Source organism: Tympanuchus pallidicinctus, unplaced genomic scaffold, assembly GCF_026119805.1.
Source record: "Tympanuchus pallidicinctus isolate F22 unplaced genomic scaffold, pur_lepc_1.0 scaffold4, whole genome shotgun sequence".
In the NCBI taxonomy this organism is placed as follows: Eukaryota; Metazoa; Chordata; class Aves; order Galliformes; family Phasianidae; genus Tympanuchus; species Tympanuchus pallidicinctus.
In genome coordinates this window covers 45,264,684-45,286,478 of record NW_026294758.1, presented here as the reverse complement: position 1 = coordinate 45,286,478, position 21,795 = coordinate 45,264,684, and the positions used below count along the sequence as shown (strand labels likewise).

The 21,795-nt window shown below is 37.5% G+C and overlaps 1 protein-coding gene across 17 annotated transcripts in view; it reads right to left on the bottom strand.

Annotated features, from left to right (window-relative positions):
* PTPRD (protein tyrosine phosphatase receptor type D) overlaps window positions 1-21,795 on the bottom strand; it is a 1,183,295-nt gene that overhangs the window by 249,028 nt on the left and 912,472 nt on the right. The gene's annotated exons all lie outside the window — the stretch shown is intronic.

Below are 21,795 nucleotides of genomic sequence, written 5' to 3'. Positions count from 1 at the left end.
GTTTTAGACTCAAGCAGTTGAGAAAGTAAAACAGTAAAGACACTGTTCAAATGGCATAAGAGACTGTGATTAAATGGAGGTCTGATGTGATGATCAAAATTTAGCACTGAAATACTTTAACTGATGTCTTGTTAGCTTTTACAGCATTCAGCTCATATGTAGCAGATTAATGTGTGCCAGTGAATTACATCCTCCATTTGGAACTCTGACAGAGTGTTTCAGAGAGTAAATGAAAAGAAAGATGCAAGTCTTGGACTCTATACTTTGGATTAGATTTTTCCTGCTGACTTCATTTGTTCGAAATTTCACTCACACACATAACAACAGTTATTTAGAAAACATATTTATGAAAAAAAGATCATTCTTTCAGCTAAAATGTATAGTGGATATTTTGTCACAGATGTTCATAGCACTTGAAGTGATAGTGATGCATGCAAGAATAAGACCATGTAGTTCTTAGCTGTAAGGACGCAAATGATAGAAAAAAAATGAAAGAAATAGTAGGTTTTGTAGTTTTGTGTGTCACTTATCTCTGTCATTGTTTTTCTAGTGATTACTTATGGTTCCATTAACATTTTCAATGTTTTGGTTTGCTTTCTGCTGTAAATACTGTGATGTTAAATTTTTATGAGAGACATTTAATCTTATTTTTTTTTTTCTCTCTCCTTTCTGTTAATGAAATAGTTGTGTGGGTGTTTAGTTTTTTTTGTTGGTTTGTTTTGGTCTGGTTTTGTGTTTTTGTTTTTTCTTTTAGCTTGTGAAATTTATTCATAGTGTACAATCTCTCATTCTTATGCCTAGCTTGTCTTACTTATGCCTGCTGGTCAAACTGAGGGAAAAAGACAACATAGCCAGTGGAATTAGGGATGGGTGTACTGGAAAGAATATAGGAATGCTGTCCCTATGCGCCGAGATAGGATAAGGAAAGCCAACATGTAGATGGAATTAAACTTGGTGAAGGATGTGAAAAATAACAAAAAAAAAATCTTTAGATACATTGGTCATAATAGACATGCAAAAAAGATTGTACCCCCTTGATATATGAGAAGAGACAACTGATTTCCTCGAAAGGTACTTAGTGAGTTCTTTGCCTGAGTGTTCACTGTCAGTATGGCTTACCATGTGTTTTGTATCCCTGAAATTCTAGGCAAGATTGGGGAAGCAAAAACCCTACCATTGTGAGACCATTGTAAGCCCAAGACCATGAGGCTGAGTGTGTACAAGTCTACAGGGCTGGATGGCATGCATCCCAGGGTCCTGAAGGAATTGCTGATGTTGTTACCAAAATTGTGGCTGTCATCAAGGTCGCCAGTGACTGGAAAAAGGGAAACAACACTCCTACTTCGAAGAAAGGGAGAAAGGAAGACCCAGGGAATTACAAGCTGATGACCCTCATGTTAGTACCTATGAAGATAGTGGAGCAGATCATCCTGGAAGAGATGTTAGTGTACATGTGAGATGAGGAGGTGTTCCTCCTGTTCAACATATCTTCACCAAGGACAGATGGTGCCTGATCTAACATGGCTTTCTGTTATGGAGAAACAGTTTACTAGACAAAGGAAAGGTAACAGATGCTGTCTATTTGGATTTGTGAAAGGTTTTTGACATGGTCCTACACCACATCCTTATGTTTAAATTGGAGAGATTTGTATTTGAAAGCTGGACTATTCAATGGATAAAGAATCAGTTGAATGGTCATAGCCAGAAGGTTATTATCAATGGCTCTATGCTCGGCTGGAGACTGGTCACAAGTGGTGTCCCTCAGGAGTCCATCTTGGGATGGGTACTCTTCAGCATCTCAATCAATTTTGTCGACAGTGGGATTGAGTGTGCTCACAGCAAGTTTGCTGATGACATCATGCCGAGTGGTGCACTTGAAGCAACAGAAGGGAAGGACATCATACAGAGAGAATTGGATAGACTTGAAAAATGGGCACATAACAACCTGAGGTTTAACAAAGTCAAGTGAAATGTGTTGCACCTGAATTGAGAGTATCTCATTCATGAGTACAGAGAGAAGAACTCATTGAAAGCAGACGTGCAGAGAAGGACCTGGAGGTCCTGGTCCTGATCAAAGCTCTCAAGCACATCTCCTATTAAGAAAGGTTGAAGAAGTTGGCTTGTTTACCTTGGAGAAGGGAGACCTCACTATGGTCTTCCAGTACCTTAAAAAGGAGCTCATAAAAAGGAAGGGGAGAAAATTTATATATGGTCTGATAGTGAAAGGACAAGGAGGAATGGCTTTAAAGAGGGAAATTTAGGACAGATATTGGAATACATTCTTTATTCAGAGAGTGGTAAGGAGTAAGAACTGGTTGCCCAGAGAAATGTACCACCCCTGGAAGCATTCAAGGCCAAGATGGACAAAGCCCTGGCAGCCTGATCTAATGAGCAGGGTGGTTGGAATTCAATGATCCTTAAGAATACTTCCAACATAAACCATTCTATGAATCTACGATTCTATGACTCCACTGCCATAAAACTAGTATCCTTAGTAATACTTCATTCCGAAGTTTTCATGTTAACAGCTGAAATGCTACATTAAAAGGGCAAGTTAAAATCTAAGTGCTAATTGTCAAAGAACTACAGATTTGCTAAAGCTGAAAGCTACATCTGGAGAATGTCTAATAGAAGTCCACCATCAAACTAGGGCCAGCTCTGGAAAGTTGCTCATGGCCATGCTCTGTCCAGTTTTAAATACTGCTATGGATGGAGACCTTTCTGGACCACTCTTTACCAGTGCTAAGTCACCCTCAAACTAAAATAATAATTAAAAAAACAATAATTTACATTTTCTTGAATTCTTATATTTCAGCTTGTGATCTTTGCCACTTATACGGTCACAAGGCCCTTGTGAGAAGAGTCTGATTCCATCTTCTGCATGGACAAGATTTCCCTGAGACTTCTAACTTTGGCACAAATGATTCTACCTCTGAATTTTCCTTTGCATGGCCAGTGTCCTTTTTCATTAATATCTGTGACCCTTCATTGGACTCACTCTAGTGTACTCATGTTTCTCTTTATGAGAAGTCCAACATTTGACCCAGCACTCCAGATACATCTGACCAGAACTGTGTAGACAGGAATGATCCCATTCCATCAGCCCAGGAAGCTGTTGGCTATGTTACAGCAGCATTATAGGTTTATGGTCAACATTTTATTCAGCAGCACCACAAGCACTTTTCTGTTAAGCTGCATTCTATTTGGTCAGCTTCAAGCATGCTAGGTATTTAAAAGATTGCTGATGTTCATGTTCAAAGCTTCCCAATCCCCATTCTTGAAATTCATGAAATTTCTGTCAGCCCATTTCTCTGCACTGATCAGGTCTCTTTGAATAACAAAATGTATGGGAACTGCTGAGTCATGGCCTAAACCTCTGATTGATCACCTGAGGCGAGCACTGAGTCAGCCAGAGGAGCACAGGTGAAAGCAATTCACCTGTGCTGCTGGAAGGGGTGGAGCTTGGCTCCATTTCACAGAATCACAGAATTATAGGGGTTGGAAGGGACCTCCAGAGATCATCAAGACCAACCCCCCTGCCAAAGCAGGTTCCCTACAGCAGGTCGCACAGGTAGGCATCCAGGCAGGTCTTGAACATCTCCAGAGAAGGAGACTCCACCACCTCCCTGGGCAGCCTGTTCCAGTGCTCCGTCACCCTCACCATAAAGAAGTTCTTGCACACATTTATGCGGAACTTCCTATGCTGCAGTTTTTGGCCATTTTCCCTTGTCCTGTCTCCATTCACCACTGAAAAGAGTCCGGCCTCGCCATTCTGCCCCCCACACCTTAGGTACTTATAGACCTGGATCAGGTCCCCTCTCAGTCTTCTTTTCTCAAGGCTGAACAGACCCAGTTCACTCAGCCTTTCTTCATAGGGGAGATGCTCCAGGCCCCTCACCATCTTCGTGGCCCTTCGCTGGATTCTTTCTGAAAGATCCCTGTCTTTTTTGTACTGGGGAGCCAGTACAAAATGTACAGTATTTAAAAGCTGGCTATCAGTCAGGAAGGACCTCTTCTGGAGATCTGTTCTGCTGGTGTTTTGTAAGTGAGCCCAGGATAGGGGTAAGCTTTCTGTCTATTCTCTTTTTGTTATCATTATCTGCTTTGCCAAACTCTTTTGTTTATTTTGTAATTATAACATCTTAATATTCATTGAGTACACACAAAGCTACTTTGTGTGTTGTTTTGATGACATATTTTCTTAGAACCATAGAACCTCATCTTGATCACCTCTAAGGATGCTGCATTCACAACTTTTCCCGGCAAGCTTTTCAAGTGCTTCATCAATTTCTGTGTAAAAGAATTCTTGCTAACATCTAACCTAAATCTCCTCTCTCTTAGCTTAAAGCCATTTTCCCTTATGCTATCACAATCAGACAGAATAAAGAATCAGTTCCCCTTCCACTAGTAAGTTTCTTTCAAGTACTGGAAGGCCACAGCAGGTCTCTGGAGCCTTCTCTTCTCCAGCTGAACAAGCCCATCTTCCTCAAACTTTCTTCACAGGAGAGGTGCTCCAGCCCTTTGATCATGTTAATCCTCCTCTGGACCTACTCCAACAGTTCTGCATGCTTCCAGTGCTCGGGGCCCCAATATGGGAGATAATACTCCAGACAAAAACTTAAAAGTGCAGAGCAGAAGGAGACAATCACCTTCCTCTTCCTGATGGCCACCCCTCTTTTGATGGAGCCCAGGATGCCATTGGCCTTTCAGGATGCAAGAGCACACAGCTTGCTCATGTTCAATTTTTCGTCTGTCAGGATCCCATTTTATTTAAGGTATTAGGTTTACAAAGTTCTCAATTTTCATTTCATATCCTTTATTAACCTAAGGAAAAATATCAGTCTTAAGTATATCCAACATAGTCCCCTAAACAAAGCAAAAAAATTCACACATAAATTAATGAACTATTTTTAGAGTTTAAGCAAGAAAATTACAAATTGCATTCTGCTTTACTTACAAGAATTTTCCATTTTGGAAGAATATTGCTACCTCTGTCTCATAAATTTGAGAAATCAGCCACTATTAACAATGTGGTTTTTAAAAGATCACTATTTTGATACAACTATAACAGATTAGTGTGAGCTGGCTTGTAGTTTAATCAGTACTACCAGATACAGGAGTATCAAGTACAAATTACTAGTAACAATTTTTCAATCACTGAATTTGATTTGATGTGCAGGTTCAATATTATAATCTCAAGTAGGGAAAGGTTGATCATGGAATCACAGAATATCTTGCATTGGAAAGGACCTCAAAGATCATCAAATTCCAACACTCCGGACAGAGGCAGGGTTGCCATATACAAGAAGATGGCTGAGGTAGTATTACTGACGCAAAACATTAATCATCTTGTGTCCAAAGCACTTTTACAAAGCATACATCTGTGAACAAATGCCTACACAGTACTATTAACTATAGTCAACAACGACAAAGCACATGGGAATGGCAGAAATCTGCACCACAGGAGGTTCACACTGGATGCTCAGTAAAATTTCTCTAATGAGTTTCTGCAAGTTAGATAAAATTTCTTTGATTAATTTTTCAGTCTATTATTTCCATGTGGTTTTTCCTGTTTCAAATCTTCTCTGTGTTGCATAATTGACAATTCAGTACCAGATTCCACAGACATTTTAAAAATTTGATTCTTACTTTAAATGCTGAGGGATGAGTGGAGGAGCTAGAAACTAGAAAACATCTGAACGGGAAAAGGGATGTGTAAAAGAAGTAGAAAGGTAAGTTATAAAATTCTGAACTGGTGAATTAACAGGACGATTCATGACACAACACTGTCTGATGCCACAAAACATGGGTAGTGAGACACAGGTATGATTGTCACTGAGCTTACTGGAACACAGCGATCTCATACAGGCCCACTGGCCAGCATACGAGCACTTCCCCTTTTATAACCTCAGTGTAAAATGCACACATCTCAAAGTCATCTCTGTTGGCTTTCATTTCATGTCAGAAAGCACTCCAGCTTTATATATCAGAATTCAACAGCTGAGGTGTAGGGGCAGTATACCCATTGTCTCAATGCATTGGACTGGGAACTGTATATTAAGAAGAAATAAAAACATAAAAAAAAAAAAAAAAAAAAAAAAAAGCACAGAAAATAGGGAAAAAGAGGGAAAGAGGTAAAGGCAGAAGTAATATTAGATGACAGACTCTGTTGTCTTTGTAATTTAAGGTTTTCTAGTAGAAAATGGAAAACTGATTAATTTTTGGAGTTTGTACACTGTCTTCAAAGAAACATTTAGAGATAAGCACTATAATGGTATGATTTAAATTATCCTAAAATATTGTTTACAGTTAAATGGTATTTATGACACTTTTCAAAAAATCGTTAAATCATTATCAAGTTAATTATCTATTCTGGACCATGTGTATATTCTAAAGAGAGGAAATTAATTAAAGGAATATAACTTTAGCATTAAAAAAATAAAATAAAAAAATTGCATAATTTATTTATCTTTAATGAAACACTAGTGTTGTAATCAGAAATGGACATCAGTGAAAAAATTTCACAAGCCTGGGGCATAAGATCCTTCCTAGAGGTTCAAATTCATAGCATTTGAATATAAATGATTAAGTGTATGCTATGAAATATCAGCTTTTTTTGGTTTTCTGCATCTGTTGTTAGAACTTGAACTGCAGTTGAATTCTAAAATTATCTCTGTTTTAGAAGCAGCTGAGAACTCACTGTCTGTATAGTCAAAGACACCAATTTCCCTTGAAACTATGAATTACCTGTCCAGTATTTTCCTAGAAATATTCCCCTAAGTGGCAGGGATTATGTGACTCCCTTGATCATTTTTTTTTTCTCACTTCAAAGACATAAGTTATTAACATTTACTTGTAATGTCCAAATATACTGGTTAAGAGAAACAAGTACAGTCAAGATTATTAACTTACCTGAGAAAAGTTAGCTTAGGATAGGGTGCAGGAGTGACATGTGTGAAAATAATTAAGACAAGAGACCCTTTTCTTTTGAATCCATTAGTCCTGATTCATCCCTTGTCCTCTACAATCAGATGCTTAATAAGCATCATTTCTGAAGCTGATCTATAAATAAGAGACAGCAGTTCAGTCTGCTTTAAGAGATCTACTGCTTAAAGAGAACAGCTCTGAAGTTTGAGCTTGAAGTTTTGCATTCTGTTTATCACTGAAGAAGCAAATAATATTAAATCTTATGTGTAAATAATAATGTACAATTATGATTATTATTATTTTTTTTTATATTCGTTGTCTTTTACATAAGATAATACTTTTCCATTCTTACTGATACTTCAGAATGCTTTTTTTGTAAAATGGAAAGTTAAGACAGATCTATTAACATCTAAACAACTGAAACTCTTCATCCCCAGGCTTCAAGATTAGTGCGTGTTTCCCTGAAAGTTACAGTGTATTTTACATGGAGGAACAAGACATTGAAGCACACACCCAGTGATAAACAAAAAAGAGCAAACAACAATCATAATGCTATAGGAAGCTAAAGATTTGACAGATATACTCAACACAATAAAATAAAATATAATAAAATAAAATGCAATAACAAAGGTACCTATGAACTATCATTTGACCAGAAAATATTGAAGAGGAATATATACAAAATTATCTGATCGGAAAAGACAATTTGGAGTATTTCAGACTGCAGGTGGAATTTTTTGGTTATTGCAAAGTTTAACAAACTAAGACAGATTTCTGCAGTTGGGAATCTGAGTATATTTTAACTTTGAAAATCTGATATTTTTATAAAATCAATATTTACTTATTTTACCCACATTTCCTAACTTCCACATGTCAAAATCAGATAAGAAAATTAGTTGTTTAGTTAAAAATTCTCAATATCTTCAATTCATATATTCACATTCATTATGGAGGAAACAAAGAAGTTTAAAATAGAACTATAAATTAGTTTCTAATCACTAGAAGAATCTACCCGTAGGGAAGAAATACTTTCTTTCCATTCAATCATATGATATGCAAAACATTCTAAAAAGATTCAGTGATCAATTTTAATGCAAATCATAGTTCTCATTCTAGCTGTTATCTGCCCATAACCTCTGAGTTCCCTAAATTGATCATGAGGTGTCATTGATACTTAGCTGATTTCCTTAGCTGAGTAAATGAGCTCCTGCTTTGTGTAGCTGCAAAGTTGCTGTCAAACAACTTACAATCATGACATTTTTTTCTTAAAGATTTTTTATTAGGGAAAATTCCACACACTTTTCATGTAAAACTAAAAGCTATCTTTAGCATACTCGTTCTACAGGCATTATAGTTATATATTTCCAAAGTGCTCCATTTCACTGTACTATTTTTAGGAGCCTACAATCCATGAGTTAAAAAAAAAAAACAAAAAACAAACAAAAAAAATGACTAATGCTAAATGGAATGCAAGTCATGAATACAAGAGAATGATTTTTGGTTAGCAAAATAGGGTTAGTGAAAGTAACAGTTAAAAAAAATCAGTTTTATTTTTCTATGTAAAGACATTAATTAAAAAATTACAATTAATTGTTTTTAAAAAGTTTTCAACAGCAACTATTTGAGATGTAGTAATTACAAAATAATTTATTATAAACCATGAGTCTGAACAAATATTCAGGTACTAGAATCAGGCATACCATCATGGTGTGGCCACCTTCTTTACAACTAACAATACAATTTGTGATTGTAGATCTGCATCAATAAACAGCTGTATAATACATTAATAAAATAGCATAGCTGCATTTTCTTGTCAGAAAATTAGAAAACCTTACTTCATGAATTACTGAATTTGGTACAATGTAAAGAGCTGATCACAAAATAATAAACATTTATCAGAACAATAAATGATAAGAAGACTTTTTTTCAAGCACCTTGTTTGCTAAGTATTTACTGATTAAAAGCATTTACTGAGGTTTGTAAAAGGGATAATGTAAGTACATGTTTTTTCCTACAGTAATTAAAATTTTAATAAACACTTTTAATATCAAATTATTCCTTAATTAGTGTACTGATTAATTATTTTAAGGAAATCTGAATTAATTTCCTATGAAAATTTTAATTTTAAAAAAATATATATAGACCGTGTTTAATTTTTAGGAAAATTCTTATCAACTTAATCTGAAAAATTCTTCCTAATACAGTAGACAGAATATCATCTTCCTTGAAAAGTCTTTCTTAATTGCAATCTATGTCTAGTTTTTCAGCTAATGCAAACATTTTTAGATGCTGCAACCTTTAAGTCATTTTCATCAGAGCACTGATATTGAGAAAGGTCAGTGGACACGTTACACTTTATACAGAAAGTACATCTGAAGACAAAATATTGTATTAAAAAAAAAAAGGAAGGTAAAAAAGATATGTGATAAAGATTTTCCACTAATGTTTCTTGGTTTATGAAATGTAAACACCAGAAGACATCCAGTAAAACATTATCAGCTTCTTCACATGTGGCAGCTGTTCCATCATAAAATCATAGAATATACAGTCATAGCATATCCTGAGTTGGAAGAAACCCACAAGGATCACTGAATTAAACTCCTGCCTCTGCAGCATAATTAAAACCATATTTCTAAAGAGTAGTGTACAAATGTTTCTTGAGCTCCGATCTTCCAGAACTCCAGCCTTTACCTGGGCTATTTTCTGTACCTTAGCTAACTTGGCTGTGTCTCTTCGAGAATTTAGATTTATTTAGTATTACAGTTCCCAAGATGAAGATGCACTAAATTTTACACCATAATGAATAATTTCCTCCTTTCCTTTCTTCACTCAGATTTATTCACAGATTTAAAACAAATTATGTCAAGTGGATTATCCTTGTCACTCTTATAATGATGTGAGAATCCTTCTTGGTTTTTTTTTTGGCTCAAAGCTTGCTTCTTTAGGTATTTTGTTGAGGAGGCAAGTGATGGATGTTGTGTGGCAATCAACATCGCTATATGGACAATTTTACATCTTTGGAGCTGTTTACCTTCGGAAGATAGTGCTCAGGACTGTTTACTGGCAAAAGATCTAGCCTGTTACCAAATAACTCCTGTTTGCTATGGAAGACTGGGGGACAATGCCATTGTATCCTGTGAAGGCAAGATACAAGCTGGCGCCTCCCTGCTCCCTCTTATCTGCTGGCAAGGCCAGGAAGATAGGAACAAAGGAGTTTCTGCCGAGATCCCAGAGCCAGAAGCTGCCACTCAAAGGAGAGCTGACGCAACCACTTTGGATTTGAGCTGTCACTCCAAAGACAGCTGACTCAACCACTTTGAAGCATTGAAAAAGGGCCATCATCACCATGGTTGTGGTCGTCCTTCGTCGTCAATAGAACAACAATGGCTGACGACCCACCACTACTGAAGATCAAAGACTGAACTACGAATCTCGCTGGATCCATGGTGGTGACTATGTCCCTCTTGCTGCCTATAAAGACTCCTTGCCTCTTCTTTCCTATCTTTTCTATCACCCTCCTTCCCTTCCCCATTACCCTAATTCATAATAGTATCTGCCCTCCTCTTCCCCATTTCCCTGACTAAGATTTGTGATAAACTGGTCAGACCAATATTTGAACTGTTGCTTCTAACTCTCACGCCGGGTATATAGATAACAAAAGAACCTTCTCTCCCTCCTATAAATTGGAGCGAGACAAATGACTATGCAATACTCAGTTTTTAAATACCTCCAATCTTAATCTGAGTAAATTCTGATATATATTAGCAAACTGTCTCTTCAGCGGTCCAATCCAATAGTTATATTGTAGTTGCCCAGAACTAGCTATTAGAAGGCTGGACGCTCCTCGAGAAAGAAGTCTTAAAGATTCAGGAGATAAGCCAATGGGGAAGAAAACAGAAAACTGCACAAATGAACAGGGAACATTTGATGAGCCTTTGGGAGAAAAAGAGTCTACTTTCTGTGGAAGAAAAGAAGGGAAACCTGGGGAGAGTACAAAAAAAATGGTTAGGATATACAGGGAGAAAATTAGAAAGGCAAAAGCCCAGCTTGGACTCAGCTTTGCCACTGAGGTAAAAGAGAACTGAAAGCTTTCTTATAAATATATTAATAGTAAGAAGAGAGTTAAGGAGAATCTCCAGCCTTTACTGGATGCGGCAGAAAACATGATCACTGAGGATAAGAAAAATGTTGAGGTTCTCCAGACCTTCTTTACATCTGTTCTTACAAGTCAGACCAAATATCCTTGGAGTACTCTATCCCCTGAGTAGGAGACTGGGATGGGGAGCAGAATAAATGCTCAATGATTCAGATGGAAACAGAGAGCTACTACTTCACCTGAACTGCCACAAGTCCATGGGGCCAGAAGGAACCCACCTGTGGGTGCTGAGCGAGATGGTGGAATTGATTGTCAAGACACATTCCTCAATCCATCAGAATTCCTGGTGAACTGGAGAGGTCTCAGAGAATTGGAGTCATGCCAATGTGACCCCATCTGCAGATCATAGGGTCATACGGGGGATCTCAGGAACTAAAAGGCCCATCAGCCTGACCTCACTGTCATAAAAGATTATGGAACAGATCATCTTGAGAGAGATTGCACAGCATGTGCAAGACAACTGGGGGATCAGACCTAACCAGCATGGGTTTGTGAAAACATGCCATGCTTGAACAATATAATCTCCTTCCATGATTGAGTGACCAACCTGGTAGATGAGGGAAAGGCTGTGGGTGTAGTCTGCCTAGACTTCAGCATAGTCTTTGACTCTGTCTCCCACAGTATTCTCCTAAAGAGTCTGATAGCCCATGGCTTGGACACGTGCGCTACTTGTTGGGTAAAAAACCTGCTGGAGAACCACCTTGTGTTTGGTAATGAATGGTGTTCCTCAGGGGTCAGTACTGGGGCCTGTCCTATTTAATGTCTTGATTGATGAATCTTGATTGGACAAGAGAATTGAGCGCTCTCTCAGAAAGTTTGCAGACAACATCAAGTCGGGAAGAAGTATCAATCTGCATTGGGGTAGGATAGCCCTACACAGGGATCACAATAGGCAAAATAGCTAGGCTGAGTCCAATTTTAAGACGTTCAACAAGACCACGTACTAGGTCCTGCATTTCAGTCTCAAAAGTCCCATGGAATGCTACACACCTGGGGCAGAGTAGCTGCAAGACTGTATGGAAGAAACAGACCAGGGTCTTGATTGACGCTTGGCTAAACATGAGTCAGCAGTGTACCCAGGTAGCCAAGAAGGCCAATGGCATCCTTGCTTGTACAAGAAATAGGGTTGCCAGCAGGAGCAAGAATGTGATCATCCCTCTGTAATGAGCCCTGGTGAGATCACGCCTCGAGTGCTGTGTTCAGTTTTAGGACCCTCACTACACAAAAGATATCAAGGCCCTGAAGCGTGTTCAGAGAAGCGCAAAGAAGCAGGTGAGGGGTCTGGAGAACATGTCTTATGAGAAGCAGCTGGGAGAATGGGGATTGTTTAGTCTGGAGAAGAGAGGGTTCAGGGGACACCTTATCACTCTCTATAATTACCTCAAAGGAGGTTGTGGTGAGGTGAAGGTTGGCCACTTCTCTCAAATAGCAAGAGATAAGATTAAAGGGAAGGGCCTCAGGCTGCACGAGAGTAGTTTCAGTTTGGACATTAGGAAAATTTTCTTCTCCAAGAGAATGGTCAGATGCTGGTACAGTCCTCCCAGGGAAGTGGTTGAGTCACTGTCCCTGGAGGTGTTCAATAAACATTTAGATGTTGTGCTAAGGAACATAGTTAAGTGGGGAAATATTCATGGTGGCTGTGTGGGTGGACTGGATGATCTTGGAATTTTTTCCGACCTAGATGATTCTGTGACTCTGTGTCTACTGTTAAATTCTCCTCAAACTTATTAAGCAAAGTTGTCTATAGCAGCTACCTTCTTCTGTACATAAAAGCATATCTACATTAGCTGTCTTAAGCTTTCAGTAATCTTTATAAACTAACTTAATTTAAAAAAAAAGATTAGTAAGCATTTCCTCAGCATAAATCTACATGTTTCACTTCCCTGCGCTTTCTCCAGTTTGTCAACAATCATTTCTTTAATGGATTAGATTTACACTGCATTATAAACCTCAGTAGGCCTACGTATGCATGTTTAAGTTATGTTTAAGTTGGTACATTTACTTTGTCCTTGTTTATGGATCAAAATATAGTGGTAGACACTACAGCTGCACTGTAACACAAGGACATTTTCACACACACACACACACACAAAAAAAAAGTTAATTTTCAAAATCATCCCAAAGACACTAGTCTATTCTGAACTGTCGGAACTGTATTTTTTATTCTTACCTTTTTACCTGTTTGACTTTACATTTGTAGTAGCTTAAATATATAGATTTTCTCTAAAGCATGAGTTCAAATAACTATTTTTCTCTCAGATATAGAACCATTTGCAAATATTCTCAACAACTGCTTTGTATATTTTTCGAAAACATGTACGAAATTATTGGAGGGAAAATATTGACCTAGGTGGGACCTTCCTTGTAGCACAAAATAAATGTGGCATCAATCATTGGAAAGCTAAAGAAGGAGGTAAGCAGTACTTTCATCTTGGAATTTTGGAGGGCAGACTTTGGCCTTGTTAAAGAAGATAATCTGAAGGGATCAGGAGCTGGCCATCTCCATTTGCTTAAAGACAAGTCAGACGGGAATCAGACGAGGCTGGCTGAATCAGACAAGGCTGGCTGAACAGAGGGTTTTAGCTAGAACTCAGGGAGAAAAAGAGTTTATAACCTTTGGAAAAATATGTAGGCTACTTAGGAGGATTACGAAGATGTTATGAGGCTCTACAGTAACACAATCAGAAGGGCCAAAGCCCAACTGGCACTTAATATAGCTACTATGATTAAAGATAATTAAAAATTATTTTACAAATACATTTGCAAAAAAAGCAAGACTACAGTGTATCTATAATCTTTATTGGATATGGAAGAATTCATAGTGATGAAGGATGAAAAAAAGACTAAAGTAACCAAGAGTACTGAGGAAACTGATGAAAGTGCTCATAAGTACACTTTCCATAATTTATCATTAGTCCTGTCTATATGGAAACATTCCAGGTGCCAAGAGGCTAGCTAATATGGTGTCCACCTACAAGAAGGGTCAGAAGGAGGATCTGAGGAACTACTGGTCTGTCAGCTTGACCTTGGTGCCAGAAAAGGTAATGCACTAGTTCTTGAGCGCCAGCACACAGGACAATCAGGTGACCAGACTCAGTCAACATGGGTTTATGAAAAGCAGGTTTTGCTTCACTAAGCTGATCTCCTTCTGTGACAAGGTCACCCACATAGTGGATGAGGGAAAGGCTGTGATGTTGCATACCTGTACTTTAATAAAGCTTTTGGCATTGTTTTCCACAGCATTCTCCCAGAGAATCTGGCTGTTCATGGGCATAGACTTCACTGGGTAAGAAACTTTCTGAGTGGATGGTGAATAGCACTAAATCCAATTTGAGGTTGGTCACACATGGGTTTTATCAGGGATAAGTACTGAGGCAATTTTTCTTCAATATTTTTATCAATGATCTGTACAAAGGGATTAAGTGCACACTCAGTAAGCTTGCAGATGTCAGCAAGTTATGCAGGAATGCTAATGCTCTTGAGGACAGGAACACTCTGCAGAGAGATCTGAATAGACTAAATAAACACATTTTTTTCCAGCTGTATGGCATTCCAATAGGCTAACTGCCATCACCTGCACTTCGGTCACAACAACCCCATGCGATGCTACAGGCTGAGGAAGAGTAGCTGGAAAGCTGCCTGAGGGAAAAGGACCTGAGGATATTGGTCAATAGCCATCTTAATATGAGTGAGCAGTGTGCCAAGATGGCTAAGAAGACCAGCAGCATCCTGGCTTGTATCAGAAGTGCGGCCAGGAGATGACCTAAGCTACCATCCCTTGTATTCAGCACTGATAAAGTTGCGCCTCAAATACTGTGTCCACTTTAGGGTCCTTAACTACACAAATAGCATCAAGGTGCTGGAGCATGCCCAATGAAGAGCAATGAAGCTGGTGAAGAGTATAGAGAACAAGCCACAAGCTGCAGCTGAGAAAACAGGAATTATTTAGCTTGAAGAAAATAAATCTCAGTAGAAACATTATTGCCCTTTACAACTACCTCAATGAAGCCTGTAGAAAGGTGGAAGTCTGTCTCTATTCCCAAGTAAAAATCAACAGGACATGAGGAAATGGCCTAAAGTTTTGCTAGGGGAAGTTTAGATTGGATATTAGGAAACATTTCTTCTGTATAGTTTGTAAAAATGCAACATCAGGCAGACAGTATTTACAGAATGCAAAACATTCCCATAAATCAGTAATTTTGGAAGGAGTTTCCTGAAAGTCTGGGAACAAGAATTCATGGCAATCTTTCTATATACTTTCAGATACTTCGAGATTTGCTGAATCTGTTACTCAGAAATTCACTGTCAAAATGGACACTCCTATCTCAATTTCAGACATTGAGGGGAAAACCTAAAATAAGCTATTCCGGAAAACAGTTGCTTGGTTTTGTTTTGTTTTGTTTGTTGTTGTTGTTTCCTTCCTTCCTTCCTTCCTTCCTTCCTCCCTCCCTCCCTCCCTCCCTCCCTCCCTTTATAATGTAAACCATACATGTCCAATTGCAAGTTTTACTACAGAATAATTAATTTCAACAACATAATCATTTTAGAAGATCTATCATTTAATACAGTAGTCTTTAGAAGTAAAGATTTGAATGTGGACTGCCTGAATGTGTTTTGCCTTGCTGAAAAATGTCAAATAATTATAAGAGATGTAATTACATCAGCTGTAACAGAAACAAGTGTTCTTTGAAAAACAAAGCTGAATAAAATGAAGGAATCAAATTGAAAAAGAAAAAAAGAAAAAAAGAAAAAAAAAGGAAAAAAAGGAAACTTATTTAATTCCACCAATATCAAACTACCTTTTCCTGATCCTGTTTAGAAGAGAATTTGTCTCAGTCCTTGCATTTGTTAAAGGTTATCACTGGCCTGTCAGCAAATTTTCAGCTGTTCCTGATTCTACAACAAATCTTAATGAGTTTTCCATCATATAGCATGATAGCTGATGCATGCCTCTGGAACTATGAACAAAGTGTTCAGACAACTGGGAATGGAACTAGTACACAAGAAATGCATTCTTTATGGTTAGTATTTTTTGTTAATATTTTGTTAATATTAAATTTGCCTTTTTATTGTCAGTTGCAACAATTTCTACTGAATGAAGAAAGAACTGTGGCTATCTTCTAAGACATAACATCAAAAGAAGCAGCACAAGCAAAATGTCAGAACAGAAGCTGTGCAACGAAGAACAAAGAAAAAAATAAACAGAAAAAAAAATACTGGAATGTAGCAGAAACTGTAGAACTCTTTCTTAGGATGGGGGGAATGGTGAAAATTATCATTATGTCCTGTGTGTTTGCTAAAATCACTAAGTAGGATGAATTACACCTACAGCAATGCGTTAGATTCTACTAACACAAATTAATTTAAAGAAGAAAGCCCAGGAACAAACATTTTACAAGAAACACCTTTCTTTGAACTCAGTGACTTGATATCTCATCGTTACAGAGGTCATAAAGAAATGTAATATCATATTATGTAGTTTGAACAGAAATCTGTTAAATAAATGATCTCTGTGACTATCTACAAGCTCTACAGTCTTTCAAACTGGTAAGACAGACAGCTCATGCCATTAAAGCAGTGCTATGTGTAGGCCAATAAGTGCATATCTGGCACACCGCTTAATGTATACCATATAATGTGTGACATTTGTATGTACATAAATAAATATTCATGCAAGTTCAGATGTTACCAGTGTTATCAAACGGATCAATGTCAGCAGAAAACTTTTAGTTAAGTAAACTCTGCCAGTTAATTTAGCAGACATGAGAAAAGCTCTCTTTTCTTATGAAAAATTTTGTGATATTACTAATTTCACAGTAGATAAGGATTGTCTTAACCTAGCTGCCTTTTGTACTATTGAGAGCAAGGCATCCAATGATAAATACTGTAAACCAGCAGGCTGTACTTCTACAAACAGAAGGCTAAACAAATGTTTATAAATATATAACTACACATAACATATATTACAAAATATAAAGAAGACAACTCAAACAAAAAAAAAAAGTCATATTGCTTGAGATTTTACATTTTCTACAGCTACATATATTTAACTAGAAATAAAGGAGTGAAATGATTTTGCAGCCTTTGAATATTGCTTACTTTGTTTAGTCAAGTTTAAATACTTTTTTCTAAAATTCAGAATCAGATCTTGGCCACTTACATAAGGGGCATGATGTCCTCATCAAGCCAGCTAGGGAAGGACTTTCTGGCAATTTTATATTGCATTCCACTGACAAAAGGCCACAAGTAAGTTCATCAGCTAGTGTCAGTGTATTTCAGAGTTTGAGGTATTTCATCACAGAATCACAGAATTGTAGGGGTTGGAAGGGACCTCTAGAGATCATCAAGACCAACTCCCATGCCAAAGCAGGTTCCCTACCCCAGGTCGCACAGGTAGGCATCCAGGCAAGACTTGAACATCTCCAGAGAAGGAGACTCTACAACCCCCCTGGGCAGCCTGTTCCAGTGCTCCGTCACCCTCACCATAAAGAAGTTCTTGCGCACATTTGTGTGGAACTTCCTATGCTGCAGCTTGTGTCCGTTTCCCCTTGTCCTGTCTCCATATACCACTGAAAAGAGACTGGACTCACCACTATGGCCCCCCACACCTCAGATATTTATAAACCTGGATTAGATCCCCTCTTAGTCGTCTTTTCTCAAGGCTAAATAGATCCAGTTCACTTAGCATTTCTTCATAGGAGAGATGCTCCAGGCCCTTCACCATTTTTGTGGCCCTTCGCTGGAGTCTCTCCAAGAGATCCCTGTCTTTTTTGTACTGGGGAGCCCAGAACTGGACACAGTACTCCGGATGAAGCCTGACCAGTGCAGAGTAGAGGGGGAGGATCACCTCCCTCGACCTGCTGGCCACACTCTTTTTTTATGCACCCCAGAATGCCATTGGCCTTTTTGGCCACGAGGGCACACTGCTGGCTCATGGCCAACCTGTTGTCCACCAGGATGCCCAGATCCCTCTCTGCAGAGCTCCTCTCCAGCAGCTCATTTTGGTGCATGCAATTATTCCTCCCTAGGTATAAGACTCTGTATTTGCTTTTGTTGAACCTCATCCAGTTTCTTACTACCCAGCTCTCGAGCATGTCCAGGTCTCGCTGAATGGCAGCATAGCCTTCAGGTGTGTCAGCCAATCCTCCCAACTTCGTATCATCAGCAATCTTGCTGAGGGTGGCCACCATCCCCTCATCAAGGTCATTGAAGATGTTGAACAAGACCGGACCCAGCACAGACCCCTGGGGGACACCACTGGTTACAGGTCTCCAACCAGACTCTGCACCACCAACGACAACCTCTGTGCTCTGCCAGGCAGCCAGTTCTCAACCCACCTCACTGTCCACTTGTGTATCCTACACTTCCTCAGCTTTGTTAGAAGGATGCCATGGGAGACAGTATCAAATTCCTTTCTAAAATCAAGGTAGAAGATGATGTAAACCAAACAATTCTCATTCTCGTGTTCATCTGTGAGAATAGCATTTAAATAGAAAAGAAGTACTAAGTAATACTGTTAGAAGCCTCTTCAGGACAAGTAAGTAATCTTCCTATTGGATTTCACACAATAGTGATACCACAGTGTGATGAGAAGAGCATGTATTCATTATTCCAGATAAAAATATAATGTAGTAGAAGTTTCAGGATATACTTGCTATTCCTTATCAAGACACAGCCTTTACATGTAGATGAAAAAAAAAAAAAAGACATTTTTTTTTGTCCCCATTGTCTCATTTACTATATGTTCTTACTAAAATGGAATAAGGTAGTCTTGCCAACTATTTATGAAAAATTTCAAAAGAAGGTCTAGAAAACACTAGGGTCTGAAATCCTTACACAAAGAGCTATAGAAACAGGAGCAGTATCTGCAATTTTGGAGATAGATCAACTCCAGCAGAGCAGGAACTTTGCCTCAAATCCTCAAGAAATCCATCAGAGAACAAATTAAACATCTTTCTAGACACATGACAACACAGAAGAAAGTTGTGCTTATGTTCAACCTACAAAATAATTGTCTTGTGGAAACTCAGCATATCTCCCAAATAAAGTGTGCGAGAGTGAAACATTACCGTGATTCTCCACAGTATAGACCCATAAATGCATATATATCATGATACTTCATATAGTATGATGAACGACATCTGTATGCATATAAATAAACATCCATGCAAATTCAAAGCTTACTAACTGCTTGGAAATAACAGTCTGTCTTTATTTTCATATGTTAATGGAGAAGATGTATGGTATTCAGTACAAGAACTCTTTAGCTAGTATTAAAGTATCACATACTTCAAGTTGGAATTTAATCCAAGTCAATGAAAGAGAAGAAAATCTTACGTTAGCTTTTGTTCTCATTATTAAATTACCACCTTTTAAACTAAATTCTTTGGAAATGAAACAAAATGCAGAAAAGCATGTCTGAACTGAAAAATCAGTTTTAACTGTAGAGTTCTTGTAAAAATTGTACACATGCATTTATAAAAATTTTGGGCAACTTCCACACTCAGTAACATTTTTTATTTTGTAAGAAGAAAATAGAGATTTTCCCATAAAGTAAGAGAGGGGCAAATTAAATAAAAGCCTTCTGTATAAGTGAATATTCACATCAAGCTCACTCACCTTCTGCAGACTAATATAAATTAAAAGCATTACTACCCAAGTGGTAAACCCTTCACAACAGTAAAACAGGTGTGGTCCATAGAAATGTACCTTTCGAAATTCAAATAAAATCAAAAGTATTAAGCCAACAAATTACTCTAGAAACTGCACTTCCAGACAAAAAGGTTCATCATCCCTCCTCAAGCAAATATGGAAGCAAGAAATTTAATCTTTTATCATTAAGAGATTTTAGCATTTTTTCTCCAGTCAGGAGAGCATGCTAGCCCTGTGAAAAATAAAAATATTTAGAATCTTGTTTTAAAAATCTTAGTTTCCTACAATTAATTAATATTACTGCTATGTCATTTTCACTTATTCTCTGTATCTATTTCAGACGTTATGTCCAGGCTGTTTTCAACAAGAGTATCTCTCACATAAAAACATGTTGCTTTTCATACATTTACTGCATGAGACTCCATCAATTCTAGCTACACTGGGAAGTCCTTCTAACTCAAGTAGCAAAGGACAAAAGACAATTTCTTTTCTGTTTTGTTTTATTTAAAATTAGTAAGAATCACAATAGAGTTTTCTTAAATAAGGTAGTGAGTAGTTAAATAAACTAGCTATTTTTAAACTAAATGCCACACTATTCTTAGAAAAAACTACTCTCACCCCTACCATCCCCCTCACCTCCCTCCTCCAGGACTAAAGAATATTCTAGATTCTGACTGTCTTTTTGCAAATTAATACCTGACCAAAGACAAAACAAAAATAATTATATTTTAGTCTACTGGAGGTTAGCTATTCTATTACCTGAAACAGAAAAGGTATACAAGACTATAAAATCTGTATTTCCTAAGCTAAGAATTTACTTTTAAAATAGGTAATATGCTATTACTCCAGAAACTGCCAGCACACGGGCCCTTTTCCTAATTAATACTTTGCTGGCTATAATGTTAAAATGTCCTTGGCTTCAACTTAGATACAATTATTCCAATTGATTATCTACCTGGAAAGATACCAAAGAATCTCAACTGTCAGTAATCTACAAATATGTACATTTTGCTCATATTTTTTTTTCATTTATTTTAACTTTCATATTATTATAGTTTTAAGAACAGTCTTATTATGGATAGAATTGGAAAAATTTTGCATCTCTTACATTGCTATAACTTAGTATACCTGGAGTGCAGGTAGAGTGATAAGAAGCTCTTCAACATGCCTTTACTGAGAACCTACTTATCTAATGTTACTTACGTTGATTTTGTGTTTTATGTTACTACTTATTTCAACTGCTCCTTTGTTTTACAAACATGCATAGAAAAATACAAGTCTTCAAAAGTCAGCGTTGTAATGAAGTTGTTGATTGGTGTACAGAATCACAAATATCTACTGAAAAATATCCCTGAATCAACTGAACAAGTCAGTCTGTAGTAAACCTCACTTTTTGCATTTGTACATTATTTCTCAAGAAGTCACAGGACAGCTAGGAGAAACAGCACGTGTAGACAAGGTAGCCCTAGTGATTTACCAAAAAAAAAAATAGTCAAACTAATTGACCAAAATCCAATAGTTCCCTCCCTTCCCTAAGTACAAGTGAACATAGTTGTATTTTCCAACTAAATTGTCACATATTTGGGCCAGCCACTAAGTTGTCAGTTCTACATGATTTGTTTGGATACTGTACTCCACAACAGCTGTCAGAAATAATAAATTACAACAGCTGTTGTTGTAGTTACAAAGACCTGGAATTTTAATTGCAATGAATATTAATTGCGGGGGGGAAAAGGGTGGTGGTGCTTTTTTTCTTTTTAATCAAATCAAAGAAATAAATAGTTAAGGAATGACAGATGCATCAAACAAATGTAATGTATGTTTGTCGAGTAAAACTGGTCTTTGTTTCTACTACATAACATTATAGCAACAGTCTTCGCATCCAAGAGGGACCATTAGTTGCTTAAGAAAAGAGGCTTTTAGAAGAATGGTAAGGAAGTACCATAAATAATCCTTTTCAAATACTGGCTGTGATCTAGAGAGTATCTTACAGTGTTTTAAGAATTAATCAAAAAGAGGCTCATTCAGAGACACATAGTAAACACCAGATGAAAACAAAA